This window comes from Gorilla gorilla, chromosome 18 (genome assembly GCF_029281585.2).
Source record: "Gorilla gorilla gorilla isolate KB3781 chromosome 18, NHGRI_mGorGor1-v2.1_pri, whole genome shotgun sequence".
In the NCBI taxonomy this organism is placed as follows: domain Eukaryota; kingdom Metazoa; phylum Chordata; class Mammalia; order Primates; family Hominidae; genus Gorilla; species Gorilla gorilla.
Genome location: NC_073242.2, coordinates 104,623,994 through 104,643,890, shown reverse-complemented (window position 1 = coordinate 104,643,890; position 19,897 = coordinate 104,623,994). Strand labels below are relative to the sequence as shown.

Sequence of the window (19,897 nt, the reverse complement as noted above, 5' to 3'; positions counted from 1 at the left end):
TAGAGCCTCCCAGAAAGAACCAAACACAACTGCAATGGGTTGGATGGTGACGTCCAAAAGATCTGTCCATGTCCTGACTCCCAGAACCTGTGAATGGGACCTCATTTGGAAAAAGATTCTTTGCAGATATAATTAAGGATCTGGAGATGAGATTATTTAGGAGTAGGGTGAGCTCTAAATGCAATGAGAAGTGTCTTTCTAAGCGACAGAAGAGGAGACAGAGACACAGAGGAGAAGGCCACGTGGAGACAGAGGCAGAGACTGGAGTGATGCGGCCACAAGCCCAGGGATGCCTGGAGCCCCCAGGAGCTGGGAGAGGCAGGAAGGACCCTCCCCTAGAGCCTCCAGGAGGAACAAAACACAATTGTAATGGCTTGGATCATGACCTCCAAAAGATATGTCCATGTTCTCATCCATAAACTTGTGAATAGAATCTCATTTAGAAATAAGGTCTTTGCAGATGTAATTAAGTTGAGGATCTTGAGGTGAGATCATCCTGGATGGTCTCCAAATGCAATGACAGGTGTCCTTCTAAGAGACAGAAGAGGAGACACCGACACAGAGGAGAAGGCCACGTGGAGACAGGAGCTGGAAGAGACCGTGGCTCTGAGACACCTGGACCTCAGACTCCTGCTGTCCATGAGTGGCAGAGGATGAATTTGTGAATTTTTAAGGCTCCTGGTTTGTGGCAGTTTGTCGTGGCCACCAGAGGAGACTCCTGGAGCAATGGTTTCACTGAAGGGGACGTTGGTGTCCAAAGCCCCTGATAGTTCTGGAATGTGAGTCCAAGGGCCGCATGTCAGCATCTGCTGGGTCTTCTGCCTCCCTCTGGGACCCTGGAGCCTGGACAGGTGAGAAGGGCTGGGACTAGGTCCGATGTGGCACTGCCACAGAGGTGTGTACCCACCGCCAGGGACTCCTGCTGTTTCTTGGAGGCTGGTTTGCTTGAATCACAAGATGTTCCGTTTCAGCCAGACGAGCACGTCCCGACCCCCAGAGGTGCCCGTGTATCCTGGATGGGGACCCGCCGTGGCTCTTGCCTGCGCAGATGGCTTCCTGCTTTCTGAGCTCTGACGGCTTCTGTGTCCCTCCCCTTGCAGCCTAACGTGGCTGTGGCTGTGATGGGCCACATCTCAATCTCGTAGGACACAAAGACCCCCGTGGGTCCTATCCAGGGCAGCCCTGGCGCAGGGCCCTGTGTCAAAGTCCAGCTGAGCCGTGGGTCTGTGGGGGTCACCGGGTTGGGTGGGGTGGGGCTTGTCATGTGCTCTCATCCTTGTTGATGTGCACTGAGGCCATCTCGGAGACCACCTGGGTGCAGACGGCTTCCTTTCACTCCAGAGAACCTCCCCTGAGCTCGTCTTTCAGCGTCGGCTTCGGCCACCAGTAGGTTCATCTGCACAGCTTCCTACGAATTGCTTCCAGCGACTTGTGCATGTGTGGGTGGCTTCACGGAGACAGCCCCTTTCTCTCCTGTTCCTTTTTATTTTTCCCTACCATGGAGGACGAGGACCTGTCATTGCATTTGGAGCCCACTCTAATCCAGGATGATCTCAGCTCAAGATCCTCAACTTAATTACATCTGCATGTGTGAGTGGCTTCCCGGAGACACCCCTTTAGTCTCCTGTTCCTTTTTCTTTTTCCCTGCCATGGAGGACGAGGACACGCACGCACGGGAACTCAAGTTTAACCCCATGAGTATTTTATGCATGGGGCATTTTCAGCCCAGGTGTACGAAAATGGTCTCACTAAGGGGACTGCTCGGATGACCCATCCAGTGAGGGTGGCATTGCCTGTGTGGCAGTTCAAAGAATCGGAGACAAGCTCTAGAGAGAGAGAGGACACACACAGGTGCACGCATCTCACACACACACACGTGCACACGCGGGCACGCACACACAGGTGCACACGGCCATCACACCGGCCGTGTGAGAGGTGTTGCTTATATTGAAACGGTCTTCAGCCCAGAAGGTCACTGGTGGCAATAATGGTCTCATTAGACACGCCATCCATCATTCAAATAATCGCAATTTAGAGCCCGCGTTTCATGCCGGGCTGGTTTAATCATTAGCAGCAGTTTGTAAACGGCCTCATTCACCTGGGATTCGGGGATATTGCATGATTTAGCAGGTGACCCCTGACCTCTGCGGGGGGTGGGGGGCGGAGAGCCTGCCTTGGAGGCAAAAGTGGAACAATGAGGCTGACTCACTCAGGGACAATTATTATGCTTAACAGCCTCACTGTCATCTTAGAAGGAAAAGGAGCCAAAAAAGAAAAAAAAAAATCCATAGGATGCTGAGCATTCCTTCCAGATCCTTCAGCATTCCTTCCAGATCCCACTTTAGAAGAAGGCAGTGGGGTTGGTTTAAACGCACCCAGCGTGCTCCCGAAGATAATGTTTTTGTTTCCGTAGATGCGGTGGCAGCTTTCTGGCGATTTCTAGGCAATGTACAGGAGGAAAGAAAGAAGGAAGGGGAGGGCACGGAGAAGCTCCGGAAGGCTGGATGCTTGGGGAAGGAGGTCAGGAGGCAGGACCGGCCGGCCGCCCTCCAGACGTCCAGATGTCCAGACGTCCAGCCAGCCAGAGACCGGTCTGCACCTGTCACAGGTGAGCAGCATTTGTTAGTGACATCTGCACAGGCATCAGTTGGGTAAAGGATGTTCCCGTGTTGTACGTGAGCGAGTTAGAGAAAACGCCACACTTTGAGACGAATTAAGAGTCCGTTTATTTAGCTGGCAGCCAAGAGACGGCTAACGCTCAAAGTTCTCTCGGCCCCGAAGAAGGGGCTAGATTTTTTTTTATACTTTGGTTTAGAAAGGGGAGGGGGGTCTAGTGAAAACCATTTTACAGAAATAAAGTAGGCAAAAAAGTTAAAAGGATAAATGGTTACAGGAAAGTAAACAGTTCCAGATGCAGGGGCTTTAAGACTATTACAAGGTGAAAGACGTGGGGCTTTGGGCATTATCAATCAGACGAATTCCTGGGAACTGCGGATATAGCTTGCCACAGTATCTTATCGGTTAATTGCATTCTTGGATGTGCTGGGAGTCAGCTTGCACGAGTCAAGTCCTTGAGGAAGGGGCTGCCAGTGAAAGAGCCAAGATGGAGTCTGTCTGGTTCTCTTAGCTAAGGGTGAGTCCATTCAGGTGGAAACAAGGCTAGGTGATTGAAGGAAAAGGGAGAGTCTAAAAACAGGGTTAGTAAAAACGAGGTTGGGCATTACAGGTGAAACCCCGTCTGCCTGTGCTAACAAATGCTGCTCACCTGTGACAGGTGCAGACCGGTCTCCGGCTGGCTGGACGTCCGCAGGGCGGCCGGCCGGTCCTGCCTCCTGGCCTCCTTCCCGAAGCATCCAGCCTTCCAGAGCACAGGCAGACGGGTACAGGATGGTCCCCAGGCCCTCATTCACTTGGAGGCAACAGGAGAAAATCCTCTCGCATTTCTGCAGCCGTCCGCGTTTCTGCGCACAGAGACGGTTAAATGCTTGTCATTTAACTTGTCATTCTGTCCGTAACGCAGTGTTCTATTTTTATTTCCATCGGTGCAAAGCTCATCACTCTCCGTCCCCTCCTGCCTGGGATGCTTGCAGCCCCCTTCCTGAGACGGTGGCGATCCCCCAGTACCAGATTTTTGGTGATCCCAGGGGGGCCACGGGGTGTGCCTGGCATCTCTTTTTCTTGTGATCATTTAAAATTCATCCTCGCTCCAAAGAAGATTATCTGTGTAGCAGTGTTGCCTCCGTGAGCCGTCCTGATTTTTTTTTTCCGGTATTTCAAAGGGAGGTTAGGGGATCGGGTTATTTTTGGTGAGAACAGCGGGAAACCAAGCCCTGACTTCTGGAGTCCCTGTGGTGCAGGAGAGGGATCTCTGAGGACCACGGTGGGAAAATAACTCATCCCTCCTTTGGTCATCTTTGGAGATGAGCTGAAACCAGGAGGGGCTCTAGTCACTTATCTATCTGTTTCTTAAATTTTATTTTATTTATTTATTTTTTTTGAGACAGAGTCTTGCTCTGTCACCCAGGCTGGAGTGCAGTGGTGCGATCTCGGCTCACTGTAACCTCCGCCTCCCGGGTTCAAGCGATTCTCCTGCCTCAGCCTCCTGAGTAGCTGGGACTACAGGCACCCGCCACCATGCCTAGCTAATTTTTTGTATTTTTAGTAGAGACAGGGTTTCACCATGTTGGCCAGGCTGGTCTTGAACTCCTGACCTCATGATCTGCCTGCCTCGGCCTCCCAAAGTGCTGGGATAACAGGCGTGAGCCACTGCAGCCAGTTGATTGTGAATTTCTTTTTTGAGACGGACTCTCGCTCTGTCACCTAGGCTGGAGTGCAGTGGCGCGATCTCAGCTCACTGCAAGCTCCACCTCCCGGGTTCACGCCATTCTCCTGCCTCGGCCTCCCGAGTAGCTGGGACTACAGGTGCCCACCACCACGCCCGGCTAATTTTTTGTATTTGTATTTTTAGTAGAGATGGGGTTTCACCGTGTTAGCCAGCATGGTCTCTATCTCCTGACCTCAAGTGATCCACCTGCCTCAGCCTCCCAAAGTGCTGGGATTGTGAATTTTTTTTAATGTGAACTCTTGGCCGGGCACAGTGGCTCATGCCTATTAATCCCTGCACTTTGGGAGACCAAGGTGGGTGGATCACTTAAGGTCAGGAGTTCAAGACCAGCCTGACCAATACAGAGAAACCCGGTCTCTACTAAAAATACAAAATCTAGCCGGGCATGGTGGTGGGCACCTGTACTCCCAGCTACTTGGGAGGCTGAGGCAGGAGAATGGCGTTAACCCGGGAGGCGGAGGCTGCAGTGAGCCAAAATCGCACCACTGCACTCCAGCCTGGGTAACAGAGCAAGACTCCATCTCAAAACGAAAAACGAAAAATAAATAAAGTGAACTCTTGACAGAAGAATAAAATACACACAGAAAAGTATTCCAGTGATAACTGCAAAGCTCTGTGAATTTTTACAACCCCTCAAACCCACCCAGGTCAGGAAATTAAAGCTCATCAGCTCCTCTGGGCCACTCCCCTCCCGGGATCACTCAGCCTTCTATATTTTATTTTATTTTATTTATGTATTTATGTATTTATTTATTTAGAGACAGAGTCTCGGTCTGTCACCCAGTCTGGGCTGCAGTGGCGCAATCTTGGCTCACTGCAACCTCCGCCTCCCGGGTTCATGCCATTCTCCTGCCTCAGCCTCCCGCGTAGCTGGGACTACAGGCGTCCGCCACCACGCCTGGCTAATTTTTATATTTTTTTTCGTAGAGATGGGGTTTCACCATGTTGGTCAGGCTGGCCTCGAACTCCTGAACTTGTGATCCGCCCGCCTCAGTCTTCCAAAGTGCTGGGATGACAGGTGTGAGCCACCGCACCCGGCCTCACTCAGCCCTTTAACAGGTTAGGTGAGTTTGGCCTGTTGGAGAACTTCTAATAAACGTTAAGTACCCGTCTTTACAGGTAGCTTCTTTCTACGTGAAACATGTTTTGAGATTTGTTGGTGTGGTCGTAACATGTTCCTTCTCATGCATGTGGATTTCCATCTGTTTTTCATAGAGATGAGGTCTCACTGTATTTTCCAAACAGAAAAGAAAAAAAAGGCAATTTTAATGTGTATCCAACAGATGACCACCATTGATTTGTACCCTATATGAGTCTGCTGGGGCCTCCATAGCAAAGTGCCCCAGCCCGGGTGGCTTAGAAACAACAGACATTGATTCTCCCACAGTCCTGCAGGTTGGAAGTCTGAGATCCAGGTATGGGCAGGGCTAGTTCCTCCTGAGGCCGCTCTCCTGGGCTTGGAGACGCCGTCTTCTCCCTGTGTCCTCACAGGGTCGTCCCTCTGTGTGTGTCTGTGTCCTCACCTCCTCCTCTTATAAGGACCCCGGTCCTATTGGATCAGGGCCCACCGTAGTGACCTCATTTTACCTTAATCACGTCTTTAAAAGCGGTCTGTCTCCAACAATCCTATTTCCAAATAAGGTCACATTCTGAGGTCCTGGGGGTTTGGGCGTTCATGGACGAATTTGTGGGGAAAACTCCATTCAGTGTGTCCCATACCCCACTGTGCTCAGGGGTCCAGCTACATGAGGGTGCCTTCGATGAAATTCCTCTGAGGTCATTCCTGCTGCTTCTACTTGGAGGTTCCCTGAGGAGTGTAGGTTTTGGGAACAGCTTTGGGAACAGCTTCAGGCCAGTAGCAGCCTGAGGGGGTCACCCCGGGAGGGAGAAAGAATTCTGGGAGATAAAAGGGAAGGGGGAGCTGGGCGCGGTGGCTCACGCCTGTAATCCCAGCAATTTGGGAGGCCAAGGCGGGTGCATCACGAGGTCAGGAGATCAAGACCAGCCTGGCCAACATGGTGAAACCCCGTCTCTACTAAAAATACAAAAATTAGCCAGGCATGGTGGCAGGCGCCTGTAGTCCCAGCTACTTGGGAGGCTGAGGCGGGAGAATGGTGTGAACCCGGGAGGCGGAGGCTGCAGTGAGCCGAGATCGCGCCCCTGCACTCCAGCCTGGGTGACAGAGTGAGACTCCATCTAAAATAAAAAATAAAACTAAAAATAAAAAGGGGGGGGGGGAAGGGGACAGGCACGTGGGTGTAAGAGTTAAAGAAAGAGGAAAGACACTTAAAATTCAGCTTAACAGTTAACGACAGATTTACTTTAGAGAAAATAAAGCTGAGATGGGCTTCTGACCGATTTTTCTCTTACAGACTAAGAATATATATTGGTTTTAGGGTGAGGCGGCTTATCCCAAGCTTGGAATGTTTCTGTGTGGGGGAGAAGTTTATGGCAGGGTTGGAATTGTCTGTGGGCAGAGGGCAGGTCATCTTGGTGCTGATATTTTTCCAGCCGGAGGGGGGTTATCTTGGGTCTGGCATCCTCCTGGCAGCGGGAGGGGGATTATCTTGGGTCTGGCATCATCCTGGCAGCCAGAGTGGGTTTATCTGGGTCTGGCATCGTCCTGGCAGCTGGAGAGGGTTTACCTTGGGGCTGGCCTGTCTTCTGGTCGGTGAGGAGTTTGGAATGTTTCTGGTCGGAGATGTTATTGGTGGTTTATGGTCTTGCTGACCTTTGCCATGAGGCCAACATCCTTTGAATTTAGGTGGTTTTTGATTAAGGTGAATTTTAATGTCAGTGGGGAGGAGATTCTTGGGGGAGGGAGGTGGGCAAAGGGTTCAACTTTAAAATCCGATGTGGGGAGGGTGTGGCTGAGCTTATTCGGCAGAGAAATTGTAACTCACGGGGTCTCGAAGGAGGAGGAATACGTCTTCAGTGGCACAGCAGCCCCATGCATCCAATCCAGGGGGCATCGGGAAGCCGTGGGGGCGGGGGTTCTGCCCCTGAAGGACCTTCCTAGGGCTCTGCTAGGGGGAGCTATGAGATCAGCCTGTGGAGGAGGATGTGTAGACACCTGCTGAGAATGGGGATTCAGTGTGAGGTTGGGGTCTGGCTCTCACTGACATGGAATTCACCTGTGAGCTTAACCGAACTCTTTTACAATAGATTAAGTAGAAAATAGAGGTAGCATTAAGTAGAATTAAATTCTGGAAATAGGATTAAACGGAATTAAATTCAAGGAAGAGCATTAAATAGAATTTAATTCTAGAAATAGCGTTAAATAGAAGCCAGTCTCCTTTAATACATTTATTTATTTTTATTAGAAATATGGGCTCTGTCGCCCAGGCTGGAGTACCGTGGTGCAGTCTTAGCTCACTGCAGCCTCGTACTCCTGGGCTCAACTGATCCTGCTGCCTCAGCCTCCCAAGTACCTGGGATCACAGGTGCACGCCACCACTCCTGACTAATTAAAACAAATTTTTTGTTTTTAGTAGAGATGAGGTCTTGCTATGTTGGCCAGGCTGGCCTTGAACATCTGGCCTCAAGTGATCTTCCCACCTCAGTTTCCTAAAGTTCTAGGATTACCAGCGTGAACCTCTTCACCAACCCAGAAAGCCACTCTGGAAAGGTAGAAAACAAAGAAAATTGGGCAAGTCATGGTGGTTCACGCCTGTAATCGCAGCACTTTGGGAGGCCGAGGCAGGTGGATTGCCTGAGGTCAGGAGTTCGACACCAGCCTGGCCAACATGGCGAAACCCCGTCTCTTCTAAAAATACAAAAAATTAGCCAGGTGTGGTGATGGGCGCCTGTCATCCTGAGGGAACAGAGAGACCCTCTCATATTGTTTTATTTTGTTTTATACTCAGTACCTGTTTTAAGAAGAAACAACAAGGAAGTAAAACCAAAGACGGGCACCCCGGTGCCAGGCCCGAAACCAAGCCTGGGCCTGCCTGGCCTAAACCCAGTAGTTAAAAATCAATTCATAACTTGGAAACCGATGTTATTCATAGATTCCAGACGTTGTATAGAAGAACACCGTGAAACTCCCTGCCCTGTTCTGTTTCTTTCTGACCACAGGTGCATGCAGCCCGTCACATACCCCCTTGCCTGCTCAAATCAATCACGACCCTTTCATGTGAAATCTTTAGTGTAGTGAACCCTTACAGGGGACAGAAATTGTGCATTCGGAGAGCTCAGATTTTAAGGCAGTAGCTTGCTGATGCTCCCAGCTGAATAAAGCCCTTCCTTCTACAACTCGGTGTCTGAGAGGTTTTGTCTGTGTCTCGTCCTGCTACAATCCCAGCTACTCAAGAGGCTGAGGTGGGAGAATCACTTCAACCCGAGAGGTGGAGGTTGCAGTGAGCCGAGACGGCACCGTTGCACTCCAGCCTGGGTGACAAGAGAAAAATGCTGTCTCAAAAAAGGCGGGACAATTAGAAGTGGGCAGGGGGCTTCCAGGTCATAGGTAGGTACAACATAAATAGTTGCATTCTTTTGAGTTCCTTTTTTATTTTGTTTTGAGACGGAGTCTTGCTTTGTCACCCAGGCTGGAGAGCAGTGGCGTGATCTCGGCTCACTGCAAGCTCCACCTCCCGGGTTCAAGCGATTCTCCTGCCTCAGCCTCCTGAGTAGCTGGGATTACAGGCACCTGCCACCACACCCGGCTAATTTTTGTATTTTTAGTAGAGACGGGGTTTCGCCATATTGGCCAGGCTGGTCTCGAACTCCTGACCTCAGGTGACCCTCCCACCTCACCCTGTCAAAGTGCTGGGATTACAGGTGTGAGCCACTGCACCTGACGATGTTTTGAGTTTGTGACGAGCCTTTTCCAAACGAGACAATCAGATATACATTTATCTCGGTGAGCACAGGGATGCCTTTCAGTGCTGTGTGTCCTTCGTCCATACGGAAATTCCTTCTGAGGGAGGTATGTAGCTTGTTTTCTCTCTTTCTTTCTTTCTTTCTTTTTTTTTTTTCCAATCTTAGGAGCTATCTTTTCTAGGAATAGGATGGAAGGCAGGGAAAAGTCAAGCTTTGGCTTACTCACTTATACGTTGTATTATTATTATTATTATTTGAGAGAGTCTTGCTCTCTGTCGCCCAGGCTGGACTGCAGTGGCGCGATCTCAGCTCACTGCAACCTCCACTTCCCGTGTTCAAGCGATTCTCCTGCCTCAGCCTCTTGAGTAGCTGAGATTACAGGAGCTCACCGCCACAGCCAGCTAATTTTTTGTATTTAGTAAAGATGGGGTTTTGCCATGTTGGCCAGGCTGGTCTCGAACTCCTGACCTCAGATGATCCACCCGCCTCGGCCTCCCAAAGGGCTGGGATTACAGGCGTGAGCCACCATGCCCGGCCCCAGTTTTATTATTTAAATCTTATGAAACCAAAAAGAGATGCACATTACAGCTGAGCCAGGAAGAGGTGCAAAGAGAGCGAGAATGTCGCCTTTTTGGGGAGTTGAACACACAAAAAAACCCTGTCCCATTCATGTTCTCAAGACAAATATAACTAATTTCTCATGTGTTGGGGACTGGACGTGAATTTGCAAAAATGACTGAGGTCTGACCCTGATCCTTCCTAGAAACTGGGAGGTGAAGCATTCTTTTCTTTCTTCTCTTTGAAGATCACATTTCAAAGAGGTGGTTCCCAGGTCCTGGAGGAGACATTCCGGCCGCCCGACAGGCAAAAGGCTCATTCATCCATTTAAGACACTTACATGCATTTGAAAAGAATGGAAAAAGGAACTCTGCAAGACAAGGAGGGCTGGGGGAAATCTCTTCCCTCTTCCTTTATCTCCAGCGGGGAAGGAGCAAGCATCTGACTGTCAGGGTGTGTTTGTCCTCAGGGAAGCAGCCGTCGGAATGTCAGGATCTGGGTTTCAGCCCACAGGTTGATTCCTTTTCTGTGCGGTTTCATTTGTAGCCAGGACACCGACGTGCTTCTGTTACAGGACAGGAGTCCCGATCCAGACCCCAAGAGACGGTTCTTGGATCTCACGCAAGAGAATTCAGCGCGAGTCCACAGTGCAAAGTGAGAGCAAGTTTATTAAGAAAGTAGAGAAGCCGGGCGCAGTGACTCACTCCTGTCATCCCGGCGCTTTGGGAGGCCGAGGCGGACGGATCACTGGAGGTCAGGAGTTCGAGACCAGCCTGGCCAACACGGTGAAACCCCGTCTCTATTAAAAATACAAACATTAGCCGGGCGTGGTGGTGGGCACCTGTAATCCCAGCTACTCGGGGGGCTGAGGAAGGAGAATCACTTGAACCCAGGAGGCGGAGGTTGCAGTGAGCTGAGATCGCGCCACTGCACTCCAGCCTGGTGACAGAGCGAGACTCCGTCTCAAAAAAAAAAAAAAAAAAAGAAAGAAAGAAACAGAAAGTAGACGAATAAAAGAATGCCTACTCCATAGACAGAGCAGCCGGGAGGCCTGCTGATTGCCCATTTTTATGGTTATTTCTTGATGAAATGCTAAACAAGGGGTGGATCATTCATACCTCCTGTTTTTGTTGGTTGGTTGTTTTTTTGAGACAGAGTCTTGCTCTGTCCCCCAGGCTGGAGTGCAGTGGCGCGATCTCGGCTCACCGCAACCTCTGCCTCCCGGGTTCAAGCGATTCTCCTGCCTCAGCCTCCTGAGTAGCTGGGACTACAGGTGCCCGCCACCATGCCTGGCTAAATTTTTGTATTTTTAGTAGAGACGGGGTTTCACCGTGTTAGCCAGGCTGCTCTCAATCTCCTGACCGCGTGATCTGCCCGCCTCGGCCTCCCAAAGTGCTGGGATGACAGGCGTGAGCCACCGTGCCCAGCCCAAAGATGCCTTTTAAGAAACAAGATATTTGGGAGGCTGAAGAGGGTGGATGGCCTGAGGTCAGGAGTTCGAGACCAGCCAAAGATGCCTTTTAAACAAGCTATTTGGGAGGCTGAAGAGGGTGGATGACCTGAGGTCAGGAGTTCGAGACCAGCCTGGGATGACAGGCATGAGCCACGGCACCCGGCCCAAAGATGCCTTTTAAGAAACAAGATATTTGGGAGGCTGAAGAGGGTGGATGGCCTGAGGTCAGGAGTTCGAGACCAGCCAAAGATGCCTTTTAAACAAGATATTTGGGAGGCTGAAGAGGGTGGATGACCTGAGGTCAGGAGTTCGAGACCAGCCTGGGTTGACAGGCGTGAACCACCGTGCCCGGCCCAAAGATGCCTTGTAAGAAACAAGATATTTGGGAGGCTGAAGAGGGTGGATGGCCCGAGGTCAGGAGTTCGAGACCAGCCAAAGATGCCTTTTAAGAAACAAGGTATTTGGGAGGCTGAAGAGGGTGGATGACCTGAGGTCAGGAGTTCGAGACCAGCCTGGGATGATAGGCGTGAGCCACTGCGCCCGGCCTCATGCCTCCTGTTTTTAGGACATACAGGGTAACTTCCTGCGTGGCTATGACATCTGTAAACGGTCCTGGTGCTGGTGGGAGTGTCTTTTAGCAGCAAATGAATTACAATTAGTGTAAGGTACAATTAGTGCGGTGAGGACAACCTGAGGTCACTTTCGTTACCATCTTGGTTTTGGCGGGATTTGGCCGGCTTCTTCACTGCAAGCTGTTTTATCAGCAACTCTTTATGACCTGTGTCTTGTGCCAACCTCCTCTCTCATCCTGTAGGTTAGAATGCCTTAACCTGGGGAGGCCGAGGCAGGTGGATCACCTGAGGTTGGGAGTTCGAGATCAGCCTGACCAACATGGCGAAACCCCGTCTGTACTAAAAATACAAAATTAGCAGGACGTGGTGGCTCATGCCTGTAATCCCAGCACTTTCGGAGGCCAAGGCGGGTGGATCACCTGAGGTCGGGAGTTCGAGACCAGCCTGATCAACATGGAGAAACCCCGTCTCTACTAAAAATACAAAATTAGCCAGGCGTGGTGGCGCATGCCTGTAATCGCAGAACTTTCGGAGGCCAAGGCGGGCAGATCACCTGAGGTCGGGAGTTCGAGACCAGCCTGACCAACATGGAGAAACCCCGTCTGTACTAAAAATACAAAATTAGCGGGACGTGGTGGCACCTGCCTGTCATCCCAGCACTTTGGGAGGCCAAAGCAGGTGGATCACCTGAGGTCGGGAGTTCGAGACCAGCCTGGCCAACATAGAGAAACCCCGTCTCTACTAAAAATACAAAATTAGCCAGGCGTGGAGGTGCACGCCTGTAATCCCAGAACTTTGGGAGGCAAAGGTGGGTGGATCACGAGGTCAGGAGTTCAAGACCAGCCTGACCAACATGGAGAAACCCCGTCTCTACTAAAAATACAAAATTAGCCAGGCATGGAGGCGCATGCCTGTAATCCCAGAACTTTGGGAGGCCAAGGTGGGTGGATCACGAGGTCAGGAGTTCAAGACCAGCCTGACCAACATGGAGAAACCCCGTCTCTACTAAAAATACAAAATTAGCCAGGCGTGGAGGTGCACGCCTGTAATCCCAGAACTTTGGGAGGCCAAGGTGGGTGGATCACGAGGTCAGGAGTTCGAGACCAGCCTGGCCAGCATGGTGAAACCCCGTCTGTAATAAAAATACAAAAATTAGCCAGGCGTGGTGGCACGTGCCTGTCATCCCAGCTACTCAGGAGGCCAAGGCAGGAGAATTGCTTGAACCCGGGAGGTGGAGGCTGCAGTGGAGCCGAGATTGCACCACTGCACTCCAGCCTGGGTGATAGAGCGAGACTCTGTCTTAAAAAAAAGAAAAAAAAAACCCCTTAACCTTCTGAGAATGCAGCCCAGAAGGTCTCAGCCTCATTTTACCCAGCCCCTGTTGAAAGTGGAGTTGCTTTATTTCCAACACCTCTGACACTGCTGTCTGGGAATCTTCCGAATGATTAGAGAGTTACAGAAAGTGAAGGCGCCTTGATCGGGAGAAGCTGGTGCCCTCTCTCTCACGGCGTCTGTGGGACAATTGTCCGGGAAGAGGGCGGCTCTGGGCACTCCGGGGGGCTGGAGGTGGGAGCTTCGCATCCTGGAGGTGGCTGTGTGTTTTGGAGACTCATTGTACCACATAAAACACCCTTAAATATCCTTGCCTTCCCCTCCTATTTTGTATAATAATAATATAATTATATTTTATAATTAATAAAATATTATTTTATAATTAATAAAATATTATTTTATAATTAATAAAATATTTTATAATTAATAAAATATTGTTTTATAATAATTAATAAAAATATTGTTTTATAATAATTAATAAAATATTTTAATAAGTAATAAAATATTATTTTAATAATAAAATATTTTAATAATTGATAAAATATTATTTTTAATAATTAATAAAATAATTCTATAAATGTGACGTATAACAAAATATTCTATAATAATAAAATAATTATATAATATAATTAATAAAATAATTTTATGATAAATTTTATACATAAATTTTATAATAAATAAATAATTTTATAATAAATATAATTTGTAACAAAAATTCCATAATAATTAATAAAATAATTATATAATAATATAATTAATAAAATAATTTTATAATAAATATAATTTGTAATAAAAATTCTATAATTAATAAAATAATTATATAATATATTATGTGGTATTACTACAATCATAATTATATTAATATATAATTATGTATATACATGTTTTTTGAGACGGAGTTTCGCTCTTGTTGCCCAGGTTGGAGTGCAGGGAAGCGATCTCAGCTCACCACAACCTCTGCTTCCCGGGTTCAAGCGATTCTCCTGCCTCAGCCTCTGGAGTAGCTGGGATGACAGGCATGCGCCATCACTCCCGGCTAATTTTGTATTTTTAGTAGAGATGGGGTTTCTCCATGTTGGTCAGGCTGGTCTCAAACTCCTGACCTCAGGTGATCCCCCTGCCTCAGCCTCCCAAAGTGCTGAGATTACAGGCGTGAGCCACTGCCTTTGGCCAATAGATAATAATAATAATCGCATATTATTAATTAATATATTATAATTAATATATACATAATATAATTACATAATTTACTATGTTAATATATAATAGAAAAGATTATATGATTAATATATAATTATATTATTAATATATTATATTAATATATTTATTATATTTTATATAACATTTACATTATATTATTATATAACATTTATGTATTATAATATAGTATTTAATATATAATGATGATATATAATATTTAATACATAATAATATATATTTATATATTATAATATATATTATACATTATAATATGGTATATATTTTATAATATAGTAGTAATAATATATTCCCTGCGAAGTATAATAATAATTATTATTATTATTAAGAGACAGGGTCTTGCTCTATTGCCCAGGCTGGAGTGCAGTGGCAGGATCATAGCTCACTGCAGCCTCAACCTCTCGGGCTCAAGCAATCCTCCCATTTTAGCCTCCTGAGTCACTGGGACTACCGGTGTACACCACCATGCCCAGCTAATTTTTTAATTTTTTGCATAGAAGGCGAGTCTCACTATGTTGCCCAGCCGGTCGGGAACCCCTAGGCTCAAGCACCCTTCCCAGCTTCCAAAGTGCTGTGGTGACAGGTGTGAGCCACCATGCCCGGCCAGGTTGGACAAGTACTAACATACTGTTCATAACATAAGCTGTATGCCGGATGCATACAGCCGGCCTATAGTTTCTGCAAATCCAGAAAAGCTTACTGCAACTGCAGAAAGAAAAAAAAAAAGAGAGAAAGAGAGAGAGAGGGAGGGAGGGAGGGAGGGAGGAAGGAAGGAAGGAAGGAAGGAAAGAAGGAAGTAAGGAAGGAGAGGGAGGGAGGAAGGAAGGAAGGAGAGGGAGGAAGGAAGGAGAGGGAGGGAAGGAAGGAAGGAGGGAAGGGAGGAAGGACGGAAGGAAGGAAGGGAGGAAGTAAGGAAGGGAGGAAGGAAGGAAGGAGAGGGAGGGAGGAAGGAAGGAAAGGGAGGAAGGAAGGAAGGAGAGGGAGGGAGGAAGGAAGGAAAGGGAGGAAGGAAGGAAGGAGAGGGAGGGAGGAAGGAGAGGGAGGGAGGAAGGAAGGAAGGAGAGGGAGGGAGGAAGGAAGGAGACGGAGGAAGGAAGGAGAGGGAGGAAAGAAGGAGAGGGAGGGAGGAAGGAAGGAAGGAGACGGAGGGAGGAAGGAAGGAGACGGAGGAAGGAAGGAGAGGGAGGGAAGGAAGGAAGGAGGGAAGGGAGGGAGGAAGGAAGGAGACGGAGGAAGGAAGGAGAGGGAGGGACGGAAGGAAGGAGGGAAGGGAGGAAGGAAGGAAGAAAGGGAGGAAGGAAAGAAAGAAGGAAGGAAGATTCTAATTCAAATCAGTTGCTTAAGAGGGAGAGATCAGGAAATTCCCAACTAAAGTGCTGGGGTGACAGGTGTGAGCCACCATGCCCGACCAGGTTCCCCAGCTGTTTGGACAAGTAGTAACAAGCAGCTAACTGCAAATGCAAAAAGAAAGAAGAAGGAAAGAAAGAAAGAGAGAGAAAGAAGGAAGAAAGGAAAGAAAGAAGAAAAGAAAAAACCAATTCTAATTCAAATCAGTTGCTTAAGAGGAGAGATCAGGAAGAAAGAAAGAAGAACAGAAGGAAAGAGAAAGAAAAAGAAAAGAGAGAAGAAAGACACAGAAGAAAGAGAGAAGGAAGGAAGGGAAAGAAGGAAAGAAGGAAGGAAAAAGAAAGGGAAAAAGAAAGAAAAGAAAAACTAATTCAAATCAGTTGCTTAAGAGGGAGAGATCAGGAAGAAAGAAAGAAGGAAAGAGAAAGAAAGAAAAAGAAGAAAGAAAGAAAGAAAAACAAATCCTAATTCAAATCAGTTGCTTAAGAGGGAGAAATAAGGCAATTTCCCACCAGGAGGATGCCATCTAGATCGGACGGCGTTGTTGGTCCATCCCTGACTCTGAAGTCACTAACAAAACTCCCAGGCTTTGTGCAAAGGAGAACCTCTAAGCCCCTGGGAATGGCGTTCTCTCGCTCTCCACCATGAGTCTGGCTGGCTCGCCTCCTTGTAGAATGAGGTGGCCGCAAGTTTGGCGGCCTCTGGAGAAACGGCGGTGCATTTCTTGACGTAAGAAGTAATGTAGAGGGTGGGGGAGTGTCTGTTCCATGATAATTTCTGAATAGTGCTTTTCTCCGGAGCCATACATCATTGTCAAGTCAGAAGATTACACGTACCGTTTCCTTTGTGAACCAGGGACTCGGGGTGGGTGCAGATGTCCCCAAATGCAAATCCGCCTGGTAGATAGAGTGAGATAGATATGAATGTAGAAACCACGGGTCTCCTTCCCCCACAACCCACCTTTGTTGTTTGTTTGTTTTAGGTGATTCAGGGACAAAACTTTCCTGAAACAACAAGGCTCAAATTATATCATAATTACAGACATCCGTCGGCAAGCCCGCGTTTTATTTCAAGGCCGGGAGCTGAAATGATCGTGTTCAGTCACGCACACCATCTATGATAAGGTAGGTCTGGGTGGGAAGGGAGGTGCAAAATACATGCGATCATTCACTGAGATGAAAATAAAGTCAGTTGAGCTCTCTCCCCCAGGAGGGAACAGGAAGGCAAACGTTTATCTGGCTGAAAACACAGGCAAAAAAATTTAGACAATGTATATAGCTGCAACCAGATTTGGAGACAGAGGCCAAGCACCTGAATCGTTGCCCCAACTTTCCAGTTTTAACCTGATACTCGGTATGTCATGTTATTTTGTTTTACTATTATTTTATTTTATGTTTTTAATTTATTTTTTTCAGACGGAGTCTCGCTCTGTCACCCAGGCCGGAGTGCAATGGCGCGATCTCAGCTCACTGCAACCTCCACCTCCCGGGTTCAAGCGATTCTCCTGCCTCAGCCTCCCGAGCAGCTGGGACTACAGGTTCCCCCCACCACGCCTGGCTAATGTTTGTATTTTTAGTAGAGACGGGATTTCACCCCGTTGGCCAGGATGGTCTCGAACTCCTGACCTCGTGATCCACCCACTTCAGCCTCCCAAAGTGCTGGGATGACAGGCGTGAGCCACCGCGCCCAGCCCTATTTTTTTCTTTTTTGAGACGGAGTCTCGCTCTGTCGCCCAGGCTGGAGTGCAGTGGCACGATCTCGGCTCACTGCAAGCTCCGCCTCCCAGGTTCACGCCATTCTCCTGCCTCAGCCTCCCGAGTAGCTGGGACTACAGACGCCCGCCAGCACGCCCGGCTAATTTTTTTTTTTTTGTATTTTTAGTAGAGAAGGGGTTTCACCGTGTTACCCAGGATGGTATTGATCTCCCGACCTCGTGATCCACCCGCCTCGGCCTCCCAAAGTGCTGGGATGACAGGCGTGAGCCACCGCGCCCAGCCCTATTTTTTTCTTTTTTGAGACAGTCTCGCTTTGTCGTACAGGCTGGAGTGCAGGGGTGCAATCAGGGTTCACTGCAGCCTCGAACTCCCAGGCTCAAGCGATCTTCCTGCCTCAGCCTCCCAAGTAGCTGGAACCACAGGTCCGCACCACCACGCCCCGCTATTTTTTGTGTTTTTTGTAGGGACGGGGTTGCACCATGTTGCTCAGGCTGGTCTCGAATTCCTGTGCTCAAGCGATCCGCCATCCTGGGCCTCCCAAAGTGCTGGGGTTACAGGCATGCGGCCCCACGCCGGCCCAGTCTTTCCCTCTCCCACTGCTTCCCAGGGCTTCGCCTGTCTGATCCCTGCCTGGGCACTGGCGCAAGGTCGCCTGCGAGCGCCAGGCCTTCCTGCCCGGTGGGAGACCGGAGGGCCCGCTCTCCGGCTCGATCTGGTTCCCGGGTCAGCCAGCAGCCGCGCCTCTTCCTCCCGGACCCGGGACCCGCCCCTTGGCCGGGGCCGCGGCCGCAGCGCCCCCGGAGGGGCCGCCCTGCGCATGCTCGCGGGAGGTGGGTGACCCGGGCGCGCGCTGCCCGAGGCCGGGGGGCGGTGGGGACAGCACAGGCGGGGCGGCTGAGCCGAGACCTTCCCACCCCGCCCCACGCCTGGTTGGGGACCTGACGCACCGTCGTGAGTGCGGCGGGTGCAGGTGTCCCTGGGGGCCGGGGGCAGACACTGGTGCGGGACGACCTGCTCTCGAGGGGGTCCGCAGGCCACACCCACAGAAACTGGGGCGCCTCCAGTCACCGCCGCGGTCCGCCCCGCCCGAGGCTTTGACCCCCTGAATCAGCGTCGGGGCAGGGATCCGCGTGGGGTGGAAGAGGCTGGGAAACTGGGGAGTCCCGGGCCTCCTCTGGAGCCGCCCGCCCTTGGCTGGCTGGTCCTTCTCTTCCTCCGCTCCCGCCGGGCTGGGCCCTGGGCCGCCCTCACTCCCTGCCCTCTGCAGCCTCCCTTGCGTTTGTCATTCACTCTGCCAGGCTCTCCTTCTGCCTCCGCATGCCCAACGATCCGGAGAAAAACACGGACCATGACATCAAAAGGCCTTGGCAAAGGAAACGTGATTATTGTGATACAAGATTCTGCACCTCAAAGGGGATCCCTGTAGTGAGTTTTGGAAAACGTACAAAGCCTGGCTTACAGTATGCCTGTTATCTGTGGCGTTTCATCTGGGGAACTTACTTTTCCTTGATAGGGTAAACTATTCTCATCCAGAGTATGTCCCTCAGTCTGTAAAAGTCCATGGTGCCCTACATCTATTAGGGGAGTGAGGAAGGGCAGTGGGCATTGGATCTGCTTCTTTGAAAGCCCCCACCTGTGTTTAGCTTCTCTGTTAGAGGCCTTTGAACCAGAGCAACTCCATTTTGAGTAGGCGCTTGGTACAATGAGGCTGAGACCTACTGGGCTGTGTTCCCAGGCGGTTGAGGCATTCTAAGTCACAGGATGAGATGAGAGGTCGGCACAAGCAGTAAAGAAGCCGCGGCCAAAACCCACCAAAACCAAGATGGGGATGCGAATGACCTCTGGTCGTCCTCACTGCTACACTCCCACCAGCGCCAAGACAGCTTACAAATGCCGTGGCAACGCCAGAATGTTACCCTATATGGTCTAAAAAGGGGAGGCATGAATAATCCACCCCTTCTTTAGCATATAATCAATAAATAACCATAAAAATGAGCAACCAGCAGCCCTCGGGGCTGCTCTATGGAGTAGCCGTTGTTTTATTTCTTTACTTTTTTTTTTTTTTGAGAGGGAGTCTTGCTCTTGCTCAGGCTGGAGTGCAGTGGCGTGATCTCGGCTCACTGCAATCTCCTTCTCCTGGGTTCAAGCGATTCTCCTGCCTCAGCTTTCGAGTGGCTGGGACTTCAGGTGCCCACCACCATGCCGGCTTTTTTTTTTTGTACTTTTAATAGAGACGGGGTTTCACCACGATGGCCAGGGTGGTCTCGAACTCCTGTCCTCAGATGATCTGCCCGCCTTGGCCTCCCAAAGTGCTGGGATTATAGGCGTGAGCCACCGTGCCCAGCCCTATTCCTTTACTTTTTTTTTTTTGAGGTGGATTCTCACACCTGACCTCCAATATGTTTATTCATATTGCTGAGGCAGGGGATTGCTTGAGCCCAAGAGTTTGAGGTTGCAGTGAACCATGATCATAAGCTGTATTTCAGCGTGAGTGAGAGATTGAGAACTTGTCTCACAAAATAAAAGTTAAAAAGTC

General features: G+C 49.4%; 1 long non-coding RNA gene across 3 annotated transcripts; it reads left to right on the top strand.

Moving 5' to 3' along the window:
• The first annotated feature begins 1,468 nt into the window (after positions 1 to 1,468).
• Positions 1,469 to 19,356, top strand: LOC129527732 (uncharacterized). 3 transcript variants are annotated; one of them, XR_008672791.2, is made up of 4 exons: positions 1,469 to 1,590; positions 2,414 to 2,608; positions 16,629 to 16,770; positions 17,062 to 19,356. It is a non-coding gene; the product is annotated as an uncharacterized lncRNA (long non-coding RNA). The 3 variants fall into 3 exon arrangements; XR_008672790.2 differs by lacking the exon at positions 1,469 to 1,590 and adding an exon at positions 5,273 to 5,409 and having other exon boundaries at positions 2,323 to 2,608; XR_008672789.2 differs by lacking the exon at positions 1,469 to 1,590 and having other exon boundaries at positions 2,323 to 2,608.
• The last annotated feature ends 541 nt before the right edge of the window (positions 19,357 to 19,897 follow it).